Genomic DNA, 10,398 nt, shown 5'->3' with positions numbered 1-10,398 from the left:
AGTATCAGGGATTGGTTCTTCTGGGCTTCATTTTACTCTTCTTAAATATTTCTTGGTTTAGGGTATACATAATTTTTAGAGTGAAGTAGCCAGTGCTGTGACAGCCAGGACAGTGGCCAGCAGAAATCAAGGGAGAAGCAAAAAATGATTTTTCTTGCTTTCAGAAGCTCATTGGCTGTTGGTGTTTTTCAGTGTTGACCAGTTTCTTATTCTATGGTGGCCTCACAAACTGCCCCTTGAAATTTTGGAGGTCATTGTTCCTATAGGCATGCCCTGTATAGCATTCTCATGTTTTTCACACATGCAGTCAGAAGTGTGATTGGGCATCTTGTAAAAATGGTGCTATTAAATTGAAGGTTTCAGAAACGGAGCACCTATTTCCGAGTGAGGGTGTCTTAGGGTTTCTATTGCTGTGATGAATACCATGACTGAAAGAAATTTGGAGAGGAAAGGGTTTATTATGCTTATACTTCTATATCACTGAAGGATATCAAGGAAGGATCCGAAGCAGAAGCCATGGAGGAACGCTGCTTACTAGCTTACTCCCATGGCTTGCTCAGCTTGTTTATCTATAGCACCCAGGATCAACAGCCGAGGGGTGGCACTGCCACATTAGTCATCAATCAAGAAGATGTACCACAGACCTTTCTACAGGCCAATCTGGTGGGGACATTTTCTCAGTTGAAGTTTCCTCTTCCCAAAAAGACTAACTTGTGTCAGACTGACACCAAACCTCCTAGCACAGGGCTTGGGAGGAATCATAGGGAAACTGGCTTTGTCGGAACAGGTGGGGGCAGGGTTTGTGGTTACAAAGACGGGGTGGTACTTGGTCATAGACTCCTAATGGGCTGGAGCAGGATCATTGGGTCCATCTGAGACACCTTATACTCCTACACCTTTGTCAAATGACAAAGTGACTTCAGAGTCACTTATTCCTATGATTTTGTCAGCCTTGCAGTGACATCTGACAGTCCTATGTCTCTGGCCTTCCCTCTAGCTGATCTCAGTGATGTAACCCTAATGAAGGCATGAAGCCTTCAAGCTCATTGCAAAACTGTCTTGCTCACAGGTTACTCTTCCTATTCTCATCAGCCTGTGGATGAACCTATGATCTTCAGTAGCCTGTTAGGGTGAGGCTCTTGGCATCTGCAAGTGCTAGGATGCAGGGAGGCCTCAGAAGTGGGGTTCAGAACCCAGGAGCTCTGGGAATTCCCACTATTCCCCAAATGCCTAATTTTTTTGGGGGGGGGTCAGGTTCCAGGTCCATATTTATAGCTGAAATGGGCTTGGTGACACCTTGGTCACTTTCCATTTCTGCTGTCATCCTTGCTGGCTTCAAGGTGGGGCATTTGTCATTTAGGGTCTCACCGAGAAAGAGCCTATACAACTTCACAGATTTCCTGAGAGATTTGCTATTGTGGATCCCTCTTGGGGCCTGGACAAGTATTTTCACATCCCCGAGCCTCCCCCTCCAACCCCCACCCCCGTTTTCATCCTGCACAGGAGGGAACTCCAGCTGAAGCCTGGCTTCTGAGCTAGGTCAGCATGTGACAGCATTCCAAGTTGGCACCCTTTGTCAAGCACTAGTTCCAGCAGGGCCCCTTGAATTTACAGTTTGTCTCCCAACATTCTTCACAGGGTAGAAACTTCTTGTTCAAATCCCAGAAACCAATGTTCTACCTTTGCTGGATTCCTGCCCTCACAGCCCATCCAGTCTTGGATACCCTGCACAACTAGGTACAACTGAAGTCTAGGTAGCTGTGTCTGTTCAGACATTAGGGATAATCCCCGTTTCCAGCACTGATTTCAGTTTCATGAACACTGACCATGCACACACACACACACACACACACACACACACACACACACACACGGGGGTGGGGTGGGGTGGGGGAGAGGGAGAGATAGAGAGGGAGGGAGGGAGAGGGAGGAGGAGGAAGGGGGAAAAGAGAGAGAAAATAAAAAATTTAAAAGGAGTCCTGGAGAGTCAAAGTAGTAAAATTGAGGCAGATTTATTTTTGGTTCTGCAGAAGCCAGAGATGATCCCGGAAAAAAATGGCTGGCATGCTGATTTCATGCAAAGCAGTGGTTTTTATATTCCTAATCACATTTTTATTATCCCAGAATTTCTCATTGAGTTCTTCATGGAGGTCCAATGACGTGGTATCTAGTATTGCCACCTCTCCAAGTTCCTCATTCTGTTGGTCCAGAACACAACGCCTTATCTAATGTATTTCCTGTGCCTCAAGTTTCCTCTTTTTCTGGTATGTGGTCTCAGTCATGTAATACACTGCCTAGTCATGTAATACACTACACTACACTACTCAGTCATGTAATACGAGACATTTCAACATGCAGATGAACTGAGAGCATCCAGCCAAGCAGATAAAAACTGGCAGCTTTATAAGGCAGCTGAGGCCTCCTTCTTATTTGTGGTTCTTAGATTAGTTCTAAGTGTACCTCATCCTGAAACTGAATCACATGATTTATTTCTTACATTCTCACAGAAAAGAGAAGATTCTACATATCATGGATGTGTAAGAGCATATACTGCTCTTGCAGAGGATCTGAGGTAAGTTCTTAGCAATCATAGCACCTCTCCATCCCTCTCCCCCCTCACACACACATATGCATATGTGAGCGTGTACTATATCCATATTAGTGGGTAATAATTAACTTTTAAATGTCTTATCAATACTATTGCTTGAGGTCCCTTAGAACATTCCAGAAAACAGGTTCAGAAAAAAAAAATACCTGAATCTTTTTGTTTGTGTTTAGTGTGAACTCTGGCAATGACACAGTGATAGTGCAGGATGATTGGGGAAGTGCAAATTCAATATACTTTGTCCCTTTGTAAAATCCTGGGGCATGGTCAGAACACAAAAGGAGCAGGAATGGCTTTCCCATGATGCACTGTCCTTTTAGTCTTGGGTAAAGGAGAAAAGATACAGGAGAATAGGTGGTAGGGGCAGGCTCTTGGCTTTGCATAGTGGACACAGTCTGATTTGGCTCTATTGACTCAGGACTGGGACTAAATGTCAGCTATTTGGGCGAGGAAGGCATGAAACCCTTGCTTCATGTTCACCTAGGGCTTACATTTCAGACTGTAGGCTGGCAGGTGCATTCGGTCATGTTCAATTATAGTCTTCTGTTTGTGGCTCAGACTCCTCAGTGCTCTGCATAGTTTTGGGGCTGATCACCCCAATGCTATAGGGAAGAAGCTTCTATCATCTTAATTGGGTTGGGGGGCACTAGAGTTAGAGGGGGAGGGTGAATATGGTGGGCAGTAGAGGCAGGCTTCTAAACATGAAGATTTGGATTTCTTGATTTTGCCGATGCAAACTGATGTAGTGTGGACATTGCTGGTCCTCTAGGGTCATTACCCTCATTGATGGTACAATTCCACTGAAGGAAAATCAATGGGGTTGCTAGTGTCAGCTGTAAAACACAGCCCTGTCATTATCGTACACAGAGCCAGGCCAGCCTCCCACAGAGCTGTCAGTGTGATTCAAGTCTGGGGTTTATAGTTACCTCAAGAAATCTGGTTTTGAGCAAATAATAGATTATATTCTCTGGAGCTCATGGGGAGCTAAACAGCTTCTGACAGCCAACAAGCTCATGGAAATGGCTCTTTTTGTGGCAGACATGAGGCTGCATCTGTTGTCTCATCAGGCCTTCAAGCTCCAAGCTAATGCCTTTGCTAAGCACTGGATCGTCCCTGGCTGTCTCTGTAATTGCCCCCTTGACAAGTGCAATAATGACAGCTCTGGATCTACTACCTCAAGACCTAGTGCTAGGGCACAGAACCCTTACTGAGTCAGGAAAAGTTACCACAAATACAGAAGATAATGGGCTCCTAAGACATCAGTTGAGATGCAGGCACCTAACTGTTCAGGCACATCAGAGAACACCTCATTACAAGGCATGCCAGTGGAACCCATCAAGGATCAATGTCAAGTGGGCAAAGAAAGGTAAGAATATGTGACAGTTCTTGCTGAAACTGGTTCCCAGAGTAACTCAGTTCCCAAGTTGGGATCAAAAAGTCATACTGTATAGATGAGGAAGCTGAGCCAAGAAAGGAGTATTTCCTCTAGATATTTGAGGCATCCCTTTAAGAGGTTATCTTCATTAGGTTAGTTGAATAAATGATCTACCCTAAATGAGGATGGCACCATTCCTTGGCCCTGGGCCCTGGACTTTATAAAAAGAAAAATGTAAGCTGAACATGATATTCATCTCCCTTGTTTCCTGACTGCTAATGCAGCTTGACCAGCGGCCATAATTGTCTGTTACCAGGACTTCCCATTATGATGAACTGGATCCAGAGTCAACTCTCTCTCCTTTAAGTTGCTTTCTCAGGTATTTTTATAACAACAACAATAATAAGAAAAGTACCTAAAGCCCACAGACATTGTCTGGCTTCCACTTGAGAGGACACAATTATTTAAGTAACAGCAATAAAACCAGTGGAGAAGATCTCATTCCTTACCCATGTAAATGTTCAGTTGCCCTGGCATTGCATCCTTGACACAGCCAATGGACATCTGCAACTGTCTGTTCAAGTGTATTCCTCATAATAAATCAGGACATGTAAGAAAAAGATCTCGAATTCTTGGAGCCGTCCTAGGAAGTTATTGAACCCAATGTTGGGGGAAGGAAAGTTGTAGTCAACGTAGGTAGAAATGTGAACCCTGGCGATTGGAATCTCCTTGTGACTGGAAGGTAAACTGGGGATCTTTATGATGCTGAACCCTTATCCTTTAGGCTCTATACTGACCCAAGTCTTTGGTGTCAGAAGTGGATTGAAAGGTAAGATAACCAGTTAGTACCCACAGAGTGCTGGTAAATTCCTTATGTGAGAAACACATGTACATTTCAGGTGAGATGTACTATGCATGTTTTTCTATTTACAAAAGAAAAATAATAAGTTTCCATTCTTGTTTCCTTGGTGAATCACTTCACTCTTCTTGTACATCCCAATTCTCATCCTCATGGTGTGGATGATGACACATCTTTTCCCTTGACTTTCTCTGCATTTCTATCTTAGTTACAAAAGCCCACATTGGTTTTTACCAGGCAGGCTTCCATGAACACAGTGGTTGACCTGGCTCTTCATAATGAAAAGAAAATCGATTGGAGTTCAGACACAGTGACAGCCAGTAAACCCATGAGCTTCTTCAGCCACAGACCAAGGCAGCTGTGAGTCCACAGCCCACAGGTGAAGACAGCTGGCAGGGCACCCCACCCCAGACTAGGCCCCACTGAAGGTCTGCTGAGGAAACTGGAAACTCCTAAAGGGATTTTAGGGGTTGTCTGATGAATGTGTTGGCCTGCCAGTATTGGATATTGGACTGCCTAAAATTCATATGTGGGATTTGTCTCACGACACTTTTCCAAGATTTGCCAGGCATGGAGAAGCCTAAGCTGAGTACTAGCCTGCATACAGAGATTCATCATTTCTAATGATTCCACTATATGTTGACTTTTCCAGGAATTTATCACAAATCACATATAATGAGGGCAGCTTGGGTTTGTTCAGAATGTCCCAGTATTTAGTTATTGTTCACTGTGCTCACGTGTGAGTTATCTGAATTAGCTGTGGGCTCATGGCTTGTGTTCCAAGAGGGCTGGTGGTTCTCTGTGTGATGTCAGAACACCAGAGCTCCTGGGAGTGCTACCCTTGTCCAGATTGCTCTAATAAAGTGTGGTAGTTTGAAATACTGTGAAGATGGGGAAAGATGAATTCTCGAATAGTAGTTTTCTTGGGACAATTTTGTACAGGCACTTAGAAAAAGATACATCTAAGCCACTACTTCCTGCTCAGTACCCTTGCTCAATCCCAGAATGACTCCAAAGTGCCAAGGGTCTAAGCATGGAAAGGAAAACATGGGCTTGCCTAAGAATTCCAGTGCAGGTGCCTTGTGGGAAGGGAGCTATGGCAGCGGAATAACAAAACACTGAGACATTCCACCATTTTAAAATCAGTTCATCCAAACAGATCTCAGCAAGGTTCCACAGAGCTATCTCCACAGACTGCCTCCACAGGCCTTGAATGGCCAATGCAGAGCTAGGGCAAGTAGGAGCTGGCATGACTGACTTCAGTACTGCATTCCTTACTTTACCAATGTACCCAAGAATACCATAAAAGGAGGAATTGTTTATTTTGTATAGTTTATGTCAATTGTGGTTGGGGAGCAGTTTATATAGATAGTTAGGAAGCAGAAAAAGAAAAAGGAAATAGAAGGAATCATACCAAGATACAAGCCTGAGGACACTCTCAGTGACCTATTTTCTCCATGTCAGCCCTACCTACCTTTCACTACCATCCAGTGGTACCCTCACACTGACAATCTATTAAAGGGTTGGCATGCTGAACAGGTCAGTTCCCTCCTGGTCTAACTGTGTTGGGAAATGTGCCCCCTCACACCTAGATAAGTGTCACTAATGTCCTAGGTGCTTCTCAATTATGTTGACAGGTTGAACCATTTCATGACCCGTTGGGCAGCTGCAGTAAGCAAAAAGTTTTGATATTAGTAAAGGAACAGGCAGATGTATCAGCAGTGTTGAGAGAATTCAAAGCTTGGACCATGTGAGTATAGTCAACTTACCTTTTACTTGAGAGAAAGACAGACCACTGGAAGGAAGATAGGTCTTTCAATAAAAGGCAGGGAGCAGCAGTTAGCTACATATAAAAACACAAATTAATTTCAGGTGCATGAGACCAAAAGGTAAAATGAAGAATGACAAAGTTGCTGGAAGATAATATGAAGAAAAAAAAACCCAGGCTTCACAGATGCATTTTCTACACAACAACAAAGGCACACAGCACAGGAAAGAGAAAAAGCTGGACAAATGTGCTACATACTCTGTGGGCAGTAATGGAAAAGGCTTGGACTCGAGGGGAGAGAGAAATGTGGGAAGTCTTTGCCTTCTCAGTTTTTCTGTGAGCCCAAACTTGCCCAGAAACACAATTAAGAAAATTAATGTTCAGATGAACAAAAATTAAGTCACCATAATCAAATCAAAAGCAGACATCTGGACCAGCTGAGACATGGGGCAAGGGCTGGATGCCTACCCTGACCCAGTGAAGGAAAGAAGTTCAGAAGGAACGCAAACCATAGCCTCCTGGCTTTCTATGGGTGCAGCTGGTGAGTACAAGGCCACAGCCAGGGTGTTGTGTAGGACCTGAATCCTGCTTTGTCATTCCTACAGCATCAAGTGAATATGTTTCCCTCACAAGCAGCAGAGTAAATGAAAGGTAGGAAGGCAAGGCAGACTGTGGGAGACCTACACATATCACAATAGGAACAGGCTGCTTGGACCAAAGAAATAAGAACAAGGCTTTTCCACTTTGGAAGCTGCAAGCCTGATTTCATAGTGTCTTCAGCTCCTACTTCTCCGAGAATTGACTCTTCCTCCAACTTTCTAGGTTTCTTAGGATGATGGGAAGAGGTTGAGTTCCGTGGCTCATGGGCACATCATTCAATACCTGTTGCATTCCACATGATCTCTTGCGGTCTCTTCTTATGAAGACATGTGAGTTCTTAGATTTAGGTTCCATCTCAATCTGACATATCTCATCTTAGCTAGCACATCTGCAAAGATCTCATTTCTAAGCCATGTATCATTCTAAGGTCTTTGGGGGACTTGAATTTGTGGGACACAAGTTCCCCAGTCTATCGAATGCCATGGGGACAGGGGCAGATCTCAAATGATTTTGGAACACAGCTCTCACACTAGATATCTTGGCCAGATCTACTCTAAGGAGTACTTTTTAACCAGTCACTTTAAAATAGGTTACTGAAGTCTTCAGTATAGTACAGAGAATTTCAACACATTCCATATCACTTCTCCCATGGCCAACAGTTTACATAAGCTCAGTACAGGGTTCACAGGATGCTGATTCCAGTATGGTGCTGTGAACTGTGCAGACCTCAAGTACATGTCTTGGCCCAGTGCCCAATCTAGGACCTCTCATTGCACCTCAACTTCTCCCTTCAGTGACCTTGGCAGGGGATATGCTCCAGGATTGGTGGTTGTCATTGGGCCCTCAGACGCTGGGCTACCATCTTGTCTAGTGTGGATTGTTGAGCTGGAGCTTGTGAAGCAGTACCCAGGCCTCTCCATGGCGCAGACACCACTTGTTCTTTCCTCCGGGTAAGACTTGGTGCTAAGCGGCAGGCCACTACTTATCTTATTTCTAAGTACTTAATGTCCTTTGATGCCTCTGGCCACATTACTGTGCTGTTTGGTGGATGACCATTCCTGGCTCCCATCACTCTGGAGTCTGGACTTTCATGCTTTTCAGGTTGGCTCTGTCCTCTTGGCATATCACTTTGGAACCCTGCCTTACTTGTGAGGAACCAGTGCTCTAGGGTCCCCACAATGCCCCTGTCTGGAAAAAGTATCAAAAAGACTTGGACTGTGGGAGTACTCAGGGGCACTGGGTATCCCTGTGTCAGGTTTTTTTTGGGAGGCAGATGAGACACATGCTGTGATGCCAATATCTATGCTGTGTTCCATCTGCACATGACAGCTAGCTGTGTGTCTGCGTGTCACTTATATCCAATTCCACAGCCCAACCTGCCCCTTCACTCCATCCCGATCATTTTCATTCACAGTTGGTCTTTTCTGAGCAACCCTTGCTGTTCATACTACAGCTTCTGGCTACATCTTGTTGTGACATTGTGTGTATCTGTGTGTGTGTGTGTGTGTGTGTGTGTGTGTGTGTGTGTGTGTGTGTGTGTGTTGCTCAGGACCATCTATGTGCTGGACAAGTGCTCTACCCCCTGAGTTCCTTTCACAGCCCTGTTGTTTTGAACCAGGGTCTAACTATGTTACCCAGGCTGACTTCTCAAGCATCAAAGTGACAAGGTGTGACCTCCCCCCACCCCCAGCTCCTGAGCTCTCAGTGCATTCTGGGTAAGGGCTCTAAATGCACCTTTTGCATTAGTTCCTACAAATTATGTCACCTGATTACCCATAATGTGTTTGTTTGCTTCTCAGTTCTGGAACACACACAGTGATTTCAGAACTGCTAGGTCTCATCTCTGTGTAGAGCAGCTTCACAAATGAGGGCAGTGCCCAGCTCCTCCTGCCTTTCATCTGCTAAAACTCTACTTTCACAAGTGCACTCAGAGAAGCTCACTGACTTCTCAGAGCGACCTTGGGGCTGAATAATATAAACCATGTTTCTTTTGAGGGTCTGGTGCATTTCTGTGTCCCCCCAGACAGAGTACCAACTCCCTTGCAGCAACTAGCACCCAGTCCTTTGGGCAGAGGATCTTCTCACCTTTGCAAGGAGTGGAGATGATCTTTAAATGAGGAGAAAGATGGCAGGGCTGCAGAGAAGTAAGGGTTCCTATAGGTCCTGGTCTGGTGTAGGGTGCCTGATGACTGGCCATGCCCAGGCAAGGTAAGTATTCCCCGGGCATTTATGGGGACACCCCAGCCAGGTGAGGCAAAGAGGGGCTCAGGCTAAGTAGAGAATCCAGGGACTCAAGAGGGTACCAAACTCTATCTGTGCCTGAGGAGGAAGATGTGGTGATGATAATATCCACTTTAAAGCTCACAGGCAGAGGCTTGGGTGAGTTCTGAGGAGACCTAGGTGGAATAAGACAGGATCAGGCACCATTGGCAGGCCACCATTTCCCCACCAACACCAATAACACTGAAGCCTCAGGAAAGGCCAAGTGAGACCAAGGTGCAAACACTACCCCTGCAGATGCTGCCAATGCAGAGAGTCTGGGCAGGGCTTATCCTCAGCCAGCCACAAGGTCCTGATGCTGTGGGGAAGTCTGGGGATGAATGCTGAGCAGCTCTGGAGCCCTTTGAGGGCCTCTTTCCTGCTGTGCTTCCACCACAGCTTTCTGTTGCTACTCGTGTTCATTCTGTGGACCTTTCCCCTTACTATTAAACTCTCTGGCTGAGTGGCCACACAGACGCATCCCCTCCAGAACCTGCCCCTCTCCAGACTTCACAAGAAAAGCAGTGCGCTTTCTTCTCATGTTTCTCTCCCTAGCCAACTTGTGATTTTCACTCATGTGTGGCTGACAGAAACAGGACACAGGTGAGTGTTCCAGGCTCCTGTGAGTACTTTATCAGAGCACATACACACTCAGATATGAACACACACCCATACTTCCTTCCCTATGTACAAGCACACACAAATTCACTACACACTCCCACACAGATTCACACAGATATTACTAACTTGCTGGCTGGTACAGAAGTGCTGCTGATGCTGGGGATCTATAGCTCTCTTCCCTGAACTCTAGGGTGCTATGCAATGACCATGGCCTCTCCATCCCACAGAGTAAGAGTCTAGTAGCTCAGCCGAGCTTACCTTGACTGTATCCTGTAGGTTGAAGAGGGTTGTAATGCAGGCATGATATAAAG

Source organism: Mastomys coucha, unplaced genomic scaffold (genome assembly GCF_008632895.1).
Source record: "Mastomys coucha isolate ucsf_1 unplaced genomic scaffold, UCSF_Mcou_1 pScaffold8, whole genome shotgun sequence".
NCBI classification, from domain to species: Eukaryota; Metazoa; Chordata; class Mammalia; order Rodentia; family Muridae; genus Mastomys; species Mastomys coucha.
The sequence above is the reverse complement of the archived record's forward strand: the minus strand, read 5'-3'. Positions refer to the sequence as shown.